Below are 12,827 nucleotides of genomic sequence, written 5' to 3'. Positions count from 1 at the left end.
AAAGCATATAAAAACAATATTCATGTGGGGTGTTCAGACCAGTGAAGACAGGTTCCTAAGGAAACTCAGAGCTCAAAGTTGTTGAGGTTTTTTAGGCATTTCGCCAATTTTTCAAAATAATAATAATAATCCCTGGACACTATTTGTGCCTGTTTAAATCCCGGCGTATAGCAATCCTATCCTGGGGTCAGGGGAAGTCTAGGCAAATAAAAACAACTGAAGCAGCTAGCGTTTGCTGCTTCATTTATAGCAGAGGGTAGGTCCGTATAGGTAAAGCTATGGTTTTCCCAGTAGTGATGTATGGAAGTGAGAGCTGGACCATAAAGAAGGCTGATCCCCGAAAAATTGATGCTTTTGAATTATGGTGCTGGAGGAGACTCTTGAGAGTCCCGTGGACTGCAAGAAGATCAAACCTATCCATTTTGAAGGAAATCAGCCCTGAGTGCTCACTGGAAGGACAGATCCTGAAGCTGAGGCTCCAATATTTGGCCATCTCATGAGAAGAGAAGACTCCCTGGAAAAGATCCTGATGTTGGAAAAGATTGAGGGCACAAGGAGAAGGGGACGACAGAGGATGAGATGGTTGGACAGTGTTCTCGAAGCTACGAACATGAGTCTGACCAAACTGCGGCAAGACAGGAGTGCCTGGCGTGCTATGGTCCATGGGGTCACGAAGAGTTGGACACGACTAAACGACTAAACAACAACAACAGGGCATTTTGTAGTATATTGTGTCAATACTAGAAAATGACTTTTTCCAGTTACCACCCTATGTAGGGCGCAGTGCCAAAATCAGAATTTCTCCAACTGATCCCAGTGTTCTTCTCTGGTTTCCCCATTTGTGGAATGCCCTCCCCAGCGAGGTGTGCCTGTCTCCATCATCATTAACTTTCAGGAGGAATTTGAAAACATTCCTGTTCACGCTTGCACTTGGTGACTGTTCTGGCCAGCCCTGTGACCGCTGAATGGAATAATTTTATTAAAAAAAACCAGAAACTGCTTTTAGATGCTTTTAATTGCAATTGTTTTTTGAATGTTTTAAATGTTTTAGCTTTTTTTGTTGTTTTTAACTTGTGTTTCTGTTTGCTGCCCTGGGCTCTTTGTGGAGGAAGAGCCGGGTATTAAATAAATAAATGAGATCTACACGGGGCAGGAGGTCTTTCAGAGTCCTTTGACATTAAGCAGGCAGCCTCACTAAGTGGTTTTAGATGCAAGCCAACCCGGAACATATAATTCAGTTACCTATCTTGGTTCTAAAAGTTTTACTGATTTTATCTGTGCTTTAATTATAATTGTCTTACTTGTATTTGTTTTTTTAATAGTTTTGTGGCTTTTAGTTGTGTCTTATCTGCAGTTTTATTGTGTGCACAGCTTAGAGAGCTGTTTGATTAGGGAGTTTATAAATCTTTCTAAATCAGAATAAATAAATAAAGCATAGCCTGTTACATGCACAAACAAACAAAAAATCAAATGTGGTCCAAAGGGGCCCAGATTCTGCATTCAAATAAGCAATTTGAAGATCTAACCTGGTACAGAAAATAACCCCCCACTTCAACCAATAACAGCATAAGTCTTAAGAACATGTGCAGCTGAAGGTAACATGATACCCATCACGAATCAGGACTAAATTCTCTCCCCCGCCTCCTTAGAAGAATTCCACATTTGCTGTCCATATTCCAGCAGGCTCGTGGGTTCAGGAACAGAAAGGGGGATTCTCTTCCTCCCTCCCCTGCCCCCAATGACTACTTTTGTTTTCTTTGAGATGGAGATGTAAGCAGGAGAATTTAAGAGATGCCAGTCGTCAGGATGTGACACCGACTCAACGACTTCAAGTGTTTTAACTGACATAATTAATATTTTTAAGGGAGCCACTGACATCGTAAGCTCTGTACACAGTCTTTACCTTTTCAACAGGCACAGTTAATGCTCTGTGACAAAGTATATTATTTCTTGCCTGTAATCCATTCATGAAAAGGTCAATCTCTTACCATTATTTTGTCAACGGAGAAGTGTTACCTTTAGGCAACAAGTTAATTTTCAAATTAAAGAAGAAGGAGTTCTTAAACTGTTGGATTTTTTTAAAAAAAGAAAAAGAAAGAAACCAACCCACAACCCTGCTTGTTATTTAATGAACAGTCAGTCCTAGGTCGGTGCAGGATTTATGTTTAAGGAAAGCATGTGTTAGGAATATGCAAGAGAAATGCACTTTTAAATGCTCAGACGATTTTTTTAAATCTATGGGTGTGGGGAGAAAGCCTTTGAAGAAGTCTCTTAGCTCTAAAGCAAACAGCCTTTATTTAAAATTCCTACTGAGCCCCCCGTCCCCGTCCCACCTCCTACCCCAGGTTTTTTGATTATTCAGACTTTGACCACACTCATATTATTACCAGTTTTAGTCGTTTTACTTTTATTTATATTAAAGGTGAGGAACATTTTTCAGCCTGGGGGCCAAATTCCCTTGCTGACAATCTTTCAGGAGCCACATGCCAGTAGTGTGCAGAATAAAAGGCAAAAGTGGGCGGTTCAGAGGAAAAGTGACAGTTGTGACTCTTAGCTTTGTATAGTAGGATACACACACATATTCCCACCTTCATCCAGGTAGAACCGGGATATGTCTGGGGAGGACCCCAAGAGAGAAACAGAGAAACCTGGAGGGCCATATTTGACCCCCTGGGGCTGAAGTTTCCCAACTCTGGTTTATACAGCTAACATAGCCCCAACCTAACACTGACTCACTTAAACCAGTAACCTCTATAAGTCTGAAGAACATGTGCAGCAGGAAGTAACATGACACCCATTGTCATGAGTCAACATGTATTGGTTTTGTTCATTTTCAATCAACAGGGGTGTCATAAACAAAATCCCCTTAGGTTCACCTAGTTAGAGAGTGAGATCATAATCTATGATATGTAATGAGTGCATGCATGATGGCCGCACTTTATTACAAATCTCTGTGAACAGCCATAAGGGCTATAAAATTGACCAGGAGGGAGGGGGGCGCTAAATTCTGCAGCATCAATCTTTGTGCAATGATAGAAAACAGGAAACAACCAGCTATATTTCAGAATTTGCAAACCACGTCTCATGATACGGACATATGTCTGTGCAGCCAATACTGAGCTAAATGGAGGAATGGTCTGGCTTGGTAGAGGGCAACTTCCTACATTACTAGGTTTATTTTATTTGTTCAAATATTTATCAACTGCATTTTCATAGGAAATACAAGAAGGCAGAGTATTTTTTTAAAAAAAAAATCCACAAAACTGCAATGATATCAGTAAGAACTGGTTGGTAAAGAAAAGAAGAAAAACTGGTTGGTAAAGAAATGATCGTGGGTCAAAGGCCGGTCTGAAAAAATACAGATTTTAAAAGAAAGTAGGGATGACTCCTGCCAGCTTTCTATTGACAAGGAGTTCCAAAGGCACACTAAAGGCTCAGCTCTTGGTAAAGGTCAACCAACCCTCAGGGACATGGGGGACCACCCAAAGTGCCCCTTCGGAGGGTCTCGGTGATTGAGGTGGAGCATAAAGAATCAGGTGGCCCTTAAGCTAATTTGGTCCCAAGTTGTTCAGGGCTCTGTGAATTAATACAGCAACCTTGAGCCTGCCCTGGTTCCTAATCCCCAAGAGTTGCAGCTGTATTCAGACTTGGACCCCACAAGTTACACAGTGCTGGATCAACACCCAACACTTCCAGGCAATGCCATGTCCGTCATTTCCCCCTTGCTGCCGCTGTGACTTGTAGGGTTAGACATGCGTCCAGGTGCTTGAAGAGTTAAGCCCTCCTCTTGTGGCGAGCTGGACCGCCCCAGATCCCACGTTCAAAGTGCCCCAGAAGCCTTGCGCCATCTCCATCCAATAACTTGTCTTGTAATTGCTTTACTGATTGCTCGTGTCATCGTGTTTTAGTATATATAGCTCACCCCTCCTCGCCCTCCCCTTGCGCTCTCACACAGCCGCCAACAAGCCAGGGGAGCCATTCTTTATTCATTGTAACTCCCCAACTGCCCTGTGTCAGGTTGCGCTCCAGGCCTCTCTGATAAACATCAGCAGATGATTGGACACACACATTCTTAACATGGCTGACCCATAGCATCTTAGGAGGCAACAGGGAACCTGTCATTATGTGTACAATGCTCTTCTTTCTTTCTGGCCTTATCTTTCCGCAGATGAGGCCGAGATTCTTATTAACTCATTAATGACTGAAGATGTCAGTAAAGACAGCGGTGGCAGAGAAGGCAAAGAGGGCTTGCTTGCCTTGCTTATTTTAAGTCGGGTTGTAATTAGCAAAGTGCTAACTTCTCTCAAATTGGGCAGCTGAAATCATTTGAATTTTTTTTTTAAGAACAGCTTGCAAGGACCCAGTGTGGGACAAACAGAGATATAGTTTGCCTGCTCCATCCTGTTTGTTAAGGGAAAGAAAATATGCAAAAGGAGATTGTAACTTTTTTTAGGGGGTGAGGAAAGAGAGAACACTAGCATATCAAGCTGTGCATAGCTAGCTGGCAAGTTTTACCAGCAGGATATCGAGATTGAATTCTTTATTTATCTTACTGTCCCAGGAATCTAAAATCTTACATAACGTTCTATAGCAAATTGTTTGCTCTAAACCTCTTCCATTTGCTTCCAAGCCTGAAGTTGGAATGTCCCATGGACACTTTCTTGTTTACTTCCTTTCTCTTCTTCTTATTTATGTGTTGAGAGCCAGTGTGGGGTAGTGGTTAAGAGCGGTAGCCAGGGTTTGCTTCCCCGCTCCGCCACATGCAGCTGCTGGGTGACCTTGGGCTAGTCACACTTCTCTGAAGTCTCTCAGCCCCACTCACCTCACAGAGTGTTTGTTGTGGCGGAGGAAGGGAAAGGAGAATGTTAGCCGCTTTGAGACTCCTTTGGATAGTGATAAAGCGGAATATCAATTCCAAACTCCCCTTCTTCTTCTTCTTCTTCTTCTTCTTCTTCTTCTTCTTCTTCTTCTTCTTCTTCTTCTTCTTCTTCTTCTTCTTCTTCTTCTTTCCTCTGATCAACACCTTGGAATTGCCAGTGGAGCAACCCTGGAGAAAAGTGGCAGAGAAGCAGCTGCCATCTTAAAGCTGCCATTTCATACATTATTACTACTCGCCACCTCTGAACTCTTCGAAGCATTTCATAGATCCTATTAGGCTGCAATCCTAACCACTGGCCAGCAATGGCAGGGCTTGGGTGGCAAATGCCATAATTTCACTATGCACTATATCAAGAAGTACTTTTTGTCAGGCCTGAATTTCCCACCATCCAGCTTCACTGTTGGATTCTAATGTTCTTCCCTCAATGTTCTTTCATTCTTCAGAATGACGCTGGGCGCCAATCCTCAGTGGCCGACTCACCTCCTTTCACTCTGATTGGCTCTGATCAGCACAAAGGGTGAGAAGGCTTATTCTCAGTAGCTAAAACCCTCTCCTTTCATGCTGATTGGGCAGCTCTAGCATGCTTGAGACAAGAACCCTGCTGCAGAAATAGTAATGGATCTTTGACCCCCACCCTGCCACAACTCTGGACAAGCACACCTCTCCTCCTGACCCAGAGACCACCTGCTCCGTGAGTTCTACTATTGCGGAAGCATCTTGCTGACCTTGCATGTATTTTTATATCAGCATTCACCGTTTAAAGAGAACTAGGAGCCCATAATCGAGTCAACAGCAGAAGAGCGGAGGGAGAATTCTGACGTCAAAGTGAAGATGGGTTCAGAAGCTACTGGAAGATACAGTAAAGAAGCCCATGACAAGTCATGATAAATGGGTCGTTATAAAATTCATGTTTAGGCCGCACCGGTCTGGGGATAATGCCATTCGTCATGGCAACACAAGGGCACTAATGAGCCCTCATTGCATATTCATGGCTGTGGAGTCTGTGTGTATGTGTGTGACTCTCTGTTCCCCCCTCCCCAACCTAAACCAATGCCTAGTAAAAATCCTCTACCTCTAAGCTGAAACTCGGCGTTGACTCTCTCTTATTTGTGATGTTGCAGCAATTATACTGTAAAAGTGCTGCCCAAGATTGATTGCTTGGATCTGTGGTTCAATTGTAAATTAGAAATACACATCCTCCCTGGGGATCCACAGCCCCCTATTTGTGATTAAGAAAAAAGCCCCATAATAGACTAATAGCCAAAGTTCCCTCTCTTTTACTTTCAGGCAATTAGCTTGATGAAATGGCCTCTTTCTGTGCGCGCTAGAAGTGTAAACCGATATCATAATGAAGTATATGATGTTTATTCTATTATTTTCACCTTCTTGTGTATGGGGAAGGAGGCGATGGGGGGGGGGACAGGGAGAGAGAATGCATAAGTAACGGGCTGCTTTGTGTGGTGACTTTACTAAGTGTAAAGCAAAGATCTTCCTGAAAGAGCCAGGGAGCCTTGCTGTGGGTCTTTAAATTAAGCTGGTAAGGGTGTATGTTTCCCCTCAGAGACCCTATGCTCTGCTTCAGGAATCCTGTTCTTTTATTTTTGGAGGAAAGGGTTGAAGGGAGACCTGGAAATTGAAAGCACATCCTTCAAAGAACTTTGCATTAGCTAACCTCACAGTTTTTCCACCATGAAATGGGCCTCCCAGACAAAACCCTAGAGGGGGGAGGGGGGAAGGGTTCCAGATTTGAGAGGGCCCTGGACGATGCATCATCTGGCAGCGCCCATCATAAGAATGTCAAAAGAGCCTGCTGGATCAGGCCAGTGGCCCATCTAGTCCAACATCCTGTTCTCACAGCAGCCAACCAGATGCCTATGGGAAATCCACAAGCAGGAACTGAGCACGAGAGCACCGCCGCCACCCCTCCTGTGGTTTACAGAAACTCAGCTGAGGTTCTCAGTGGGTCTGGTTTGGCTTACCTGACTCAAAGCAGTGCTGAGTGGCCAGCAATAGCCACTCTTTAAATTCCCCACATTGCTGCACATAGTTGCACATAGGTGCAGGAAATTATAAGGGTGGCTAAATCTAGCCACATGGCACATCTTCCTGGTCAGGGGGTGGGGCAATTGAGGAGAGGGCAAGACAAGCCTTGTCAGGAGCCTGACTGCTGGGACCTGGAAATTACCAAAGGATGCTGGTTGCTGGCACCAGCCTTGCTAGGGAGTTCTAAGAGTGGGGAGATGTGGAGAAGAATCTTCCATTGTCTGCACTGAGCAGACAAGGACAGCAAATTAAAATACACATGGCAACTGTTTGTTAAGATTGTTAAGGGTTGTTATGAGTTGTTGTTGTTGTTGTTGTTGTTGTTGTTGTTGTTTAGTCATTTATTCGTGTCCGACTCTTCGTGACCCCATGGACCAGAGCACGCCAGGCACTCCTGTCTTCCACTGCCTCCCACAGTTTGGTCAAACTCATGTTCGTAGCTTCGAGGACACTGTCCAACCATCTCGTCCTCTGTCGTTCCCTTCTCCTAGTGCCCTCAATCTTTTCCAACATCAGATTCTTTTCCAGGGAGTCTTCTCTTCTCGTGAGGTGGCCAAAGTATTGGAGCCTCAGCTTCAGGATCTGTCCTTCCAGTGAGCACTCGGGGCTGATTTCCTTCAGAATGGATAGGTTTGATCTTCTTGCAGTCCATAGGACTCTCAAGAGTCTCCTCCAGCACCATAATTCAAAAGCATCAATTCTTCGGCGATCAGCCTTCTTTATGGTCCAGCTCTCACTTCCATACATCACTACTGGGAAAACCATAGCTTTAACTAAATGGACCTTTGTTGGCAAGGTGATGGCAACTCTTAACAAACTACAGGTCACAGGATTCTCTGGGAGAAGCCATGGTTGTTCAGGTGGTATAATAGTGCTTTAAATGTATGGTGGGGTTCTGACCCTATAAAGGTGTTTTCGCATATGAAGTCGCCTTTTCACCAGTCTCGAAGTGTTGTTTCATCACAGAAGGAAAAGCAAAGAGACTGGCTATTCATAATGCAAATAAACATTTTAACCAATGCCATCTTCATTTTTAAGTTTTGCATTGCAAACTCCACAGAAGCAGGAGCTTCACTTGTGAAAACTCTCCTTGCTGTGTGCCATATTTTTGTGTGTGCATGTTTTGTATAGACTTGTACACCATTGTCTTTTTGCCTGACAGTCGCAGCATTTAAAATATGTTGGGGGGTGACACCATCCTTTCACCTAGTCCAGACATATATTACACAGAGGATGTTCTCATAAACAAGGCGCTGCAGGCTCTGATCTTATCACTTGCCTCTTCCTTCTTTTCAGCTCCATTCAATGACATGCATTTCTGCTAAACTTTGCTCCAGTTTCTGCTCAGGGGGCAGGAAGGGGGAGGAAATCACGCTAGGAGCAGCAAGATATGCTGCAAATCAGGATGGGCAAGTCAGGTGCTGGAGGAGGGCAACAGGGCAGCAGGCTTTGCAATGCAGTTTTCTTGCTGGTCCGAGCTAAATAAGTAAATGAGGCCTTTTGTAGGATATGTGATCTTAGGACTCAAACATACTATATCTTCCCATTGTTCCATCTACCTCAAGGACAGGGAACCTCATGACCCAGCGGTGGAACTTCATGCTCCGCCACTGGGGGCGGAGAGCAGACGCGCTGCCCCCAGTGATGTGGCACACGTTCTGGGGGCAGGGCACACATTTTGGGGGCGGGGCATGCCGTGCGCAGTGGCAGCCTGGCGGGGCACATGTTTTGGGGGCGGGGCGCACTGTGCGCAGTAATGTAGTGCACGTTCTGGGGGTGGGGCGGGCAGCATTGATGGCGCTCCTGGGATCACGTCGCTCGTGGCACGCTGCCCCCACCGCCCCTAACCTCCTACGCCCCTGTCATGACCAGAGACTGAATGTGGCACTCTAGACCTCTCTCCCTGGCCCATAAGAATCTCCCCAGGCCACACCCCTTTCCACCCCAACACTCTCCTTGAGCATTTTTGGCTTGGCTGGAATGTGCCACTGAAGTCTAATCATGCCTCTTGCTTGCCTGGACGGATGGCAGTGTGTGATTGTGTGTGTAGAAATTAACTTGCTGTACAGATATACCAGTAACACCTGTTATTCCCCTCACATTTGTTTCTGGCCCCACCCACCGCTGACATGCAGCAGCAGCAGCCCACCCCCCAGGGGGGGGAAGTTTGCCTAGCAGTGAAAATGGCCCCCAGGCTGGAAAAGGTTCTGGATGCTTGATCAAGCTTGATAAGATTTAGCATTGGTGCAGCACTTCCAAGGCTTCAAAGCACTTCCTATGCATGGTCTTGTTGTAATCCTTGCCTCTTCAGACAGTGATAAGGAACCAGCCACCCTGCAGGTGCATAATTGGGTTAGACTGATGGGAATTGGAGTCCACTCAATATCTGGAGGCCCACAGGCTCCCCACCACTGTCACATGTAAGATCCGTATTATCTCCCTCCAGGACATATTACAAATTAGGGGGGGGGCGGTGACAGAGACCAAGAGAGAGGAGCTTCTGAGAGGGTTTGTGGTAGAGGCAAGACTTGAATTGAAGGCTTCATCTTTCATAGCCCAGCTTCTTAGTCACTACACTGTAGTGGCTCGATGCTATGCCAGTTCAACATTGTCTTTGCTGACTTGCAGCACCTCTCCAGGGAACATTACCTGTGCCATCTGGAGACTGAACCTGGGGTATTTTGAGTGAAAAGCATGCGTGCTACCATTGAGCTATGACCCCTTCTCTGTTGGTTGCAGTTTTGCAGAAATAATCTATTGAAAGTTAGTGGTCCCAGTGCTTAATCAAAGGACACATGCCAAGCTATGACTCTGGATTTAGTTCTTTCACACTGATTGGCTAAAAAGCTGTGATGTCACAGAAGCCATTGGCATGTTTGCAGATCAGCTGCAGTGAGAGAGAAGGTGAGGCTGAACTTTACAGACTGATTTGGTCTAACCAGCTAGTTTTTTTGGTTGCAGTTCAACTATATTTTTAAAAGCAATATATGTGTGAGGGAAGTGGCACATTCTTACTTTTTTATTCAGGCAATTTGCACAGCGCTTTTCGTCTTCTCCAGCAATATAACAGTTTTAAAAAGCAGATGTTATCAACCTTTTTTTCCCCTCCTAGTGGCAGCAACCAAGCTTTGCCAAAAGTTAATTCCTTACAATGAAATTAATCCCAGAGGTGTAAATATCTTCAAGATCTGCCAGGTCTTTTAAGATGTGCCAATAGCAAGATCAGGCAATTAGAACTGTTCTCCATAAGTGTTGGAGCCTTACAACATTAATAGATCATTTTAATGGGGGCAATTTTTAAAATTTGTATTTAATTTGCATGATTACGATGCTGAGTGTGCTGTGGACAGCTCAGTCAGGGGGAGAGTTATTGCAGCTATAGTCATTGTGCGTTGGTTTCAAGGATCTGGGACAGAAGTCTAAAACTGGCACTCTTGCATCTTCTTGTCCATATGAAAGTGCTTCCCAACTAATGTATGACTGAAATCAGGGGTGCCAGTAGTTATCCCTTACATGGAGCTGTCCTGGTCCATCTAGGCCAGTATTTTGTTGAGCAGCTGCAGCTCTCCAGGATTTCAAGCAGAGAGAGATCTTCCTCACCTCTACCACTTGAGACTCTTTAAAAATGGGAGAGGCCAGAGATCTAGTCTTAGGACTGTCTGCATGATTTGCCACTGATGTTTGGACCCTCCCCTTGTCTAGAGCCAACAGGTCAGATTCCTCACTGGCCATCCTTCAGTGAAGACCACTTGGTTCCATCTCTTTCTGACCTCTCAGTACCACTACAATGCCCATTCTAAGTGCTTTCCAGCTCCAACCAAACTGCCAGTGAATGGATTTTGTTATCCGATCAGTTAATCCATCAGGCAAGTTTGGAATGGAATCCAATCAGTTAGTTGCCAAGCATATTGTTTGTTTGTAGTAATTAAGAGCATAGCTGCCAAGTTATCCCTTTTTTAAGGGAAATTCCCTTATGCTGAATAGGCTTCCTCGTGAGAAAAGGGAAAACTTGGCAGCTATGATTAAGAGTGTGCTAAAACTGAATTCTATGGTTTCTACACAATGATTTTGTATTCTATATAATTATTTTGAAGACATGCTATGATGCCTTTCCCCTCAAAAAAAGAAGCCACATCTTTTTATCTTCTTTGTTGTGGCTATTTCCCCTGGCTGTTGCTTGTGGCTATTTCCCCTCTCATTGCTGCATCTTTCACCTTCTTGGATTAGTCATATAAGTGATTCCAACCAATCAGGGAACACAGAGAACATCACTGTGCCACAAAGCCAATGGGACTTACCGTAGCTATGTGGCAAATGAAGTCATTTGGGGGCAAAAACAAATGTGGGGAATACAGATGAATGTGGGATGTTGTGTTTGTTTGTTTGTTTGTTTGTTTGTTTGCTTGCTTGCTTGCTTGCTTGCTTGCTTGCTGCAACAGTGCCCCAAAAAAATCATTACAAAAAGGAGATGTGCATTCTTGAAAATGTTCCCTAAAAATATGACTAGTGGCAAAATACTCAGAATTCAGCCCCCAGCAGCATTTTTTTCCTTTTCCCCCCTTTTCCTTTTTGCCTGAAACCCTTTCCAAAAATAAGATCAATTGCTCAGAATAATAATCTTTCAACAGTAGCTCATAATCCTGCCCATGTCTCTCCATTTCATTCTTGTTCATGTAAAATGTGGTCTATAGAGAACACGGACTTCAAAACATTCCTGGTTTCCTTATGCAACCCCACGTCCCCCATTTCTTTGCTGCACTAGGTGCAAATATTGGGGTCCTTCTAATACTGAGAAGGAAAATATCACATCTCTTCCCCCCTTCCTCAATGAATTTCTCTTACATTTTCACAGCCCAAGGAAACAGAATGCAATTTTTTTCCCCTAATCTTCCTAATGTAATGGAATTTGTTCGGATGAAACATAAGAACTTTGAACAACGAATTTTCAGTGTCGCTTCCCCCCCCCCGAGGAAACGCCATTTCTGCTGTCTGTAACCACTTTCATCTCATACAAGATTGTTTGACTTTTGCCACACTTTCTCAGCTCTCCAGCCGAGGATTCTTTGCCTTCCTCTCCATCTCCTTTCTAGTATGAGCTGCTGTTTTTCATTTCCACCACCCCTCACCGCCCCCCTAAAAAATAAAACCATTCTGAAGAGGATTAGAAATATGAGCTCTTCAGGCCATACGCACCGCATCTTTGAGAAATTCTCCAAGGAGACATGCGTGTTTTCAAGTTGCTGGAGTGGGAATCCCATTTGATAATGGAAAAGTGCTCCAAGGTATGAATTGTGCCTCTGATGTTCCTCAACATGCATGTCTGAAGTCCGTAGCCACTGAACTTTCTTAAGGCTGTGGTTTTGGAAATTTGTTTTTCTATCCATCTCGCCAGACAAAATTTCCAGGTCTGGGGATGCAGACAAGCAGAGATTTGTTTTGGTTTTCCTCCTCTGAGAATGGCTTCTGACGTCATAATGGGACATGCAAGTTTATCACTTGGGGGGGGGGATTTAAGTGCAAAGGGGCATTCAAAAATAGGACTCCCGCTCCACTTGCAGTCCAAAGCGATAGAGTTCAAGAAGACTTTTGCCACTGCTTCTGCTGTTTCTGTGAACTAACATCATTGTCCTTGCCAGAACCTCAGTGAAGAATGTTGATTTGTTCTCTGTTGAAGAAGCTGCAAAAGAATTATGTCCTTTAAAGAGAGAAACAAGCCCCAAATGCATGGGGCAACTTTCTAAAAAACCAAACCAGACTTCCTCAACATGTTTAGATTTCCCCTCTCCCCTTCCTCAGTTTTGTTTCAGATATATGCAGGTCTTTTGCAAAGCTCCAACTCAATGTTACCTTAATACAGCTAACTGCATGAGTTTGCACATTGTCCTGCTGGATCAGGCCAAAGGCC

At 44.4% G+C, this 12,827-nt stretch overlaps 1 long non-coding RNA gene across 2 annotated transcripts in view; it reads right to left on the bottom strand.

The window, feature by feature from the left end:
* Nucleotides 1–353: 353 nt before the first annotated feature.
* LOC118092664 (uncharacterized) overlaps nt 354–12,827 on the bottom strand; it is a 57,460-nt gene continuing 44,986 nt past the window's right edge. For both annotated transcript variants that reach the window (XR_009558541.1, XR_004693562.2), the window contains exon 3: nt 354–12,599. This is a non-coding gene — a long non-coding RNA (uncharacterized LOC118092664). The remainder of the gene's footprint in view (nt 12,600–12,827) is intronic.

This window comes from Zootoca vivipara, chromosome 14 (genome assembly GCF_963506605.1).
Source record: "Zootoca vivipara chromosome 14, rZooViv1.1, whole genome shotgun sequence".
Taxonomy (NCBI): Eukaryota; Metazoa; Chordata; class Lepidosauria; order Squamata; family Lacertidae; genus Zootoca; species Zootoca vivipara.
The sequence above is the reverse complement of the archived record's forward strand: the minus strand, read 5'-3'. Positions and strand labels throughout refer to the sequence as shown.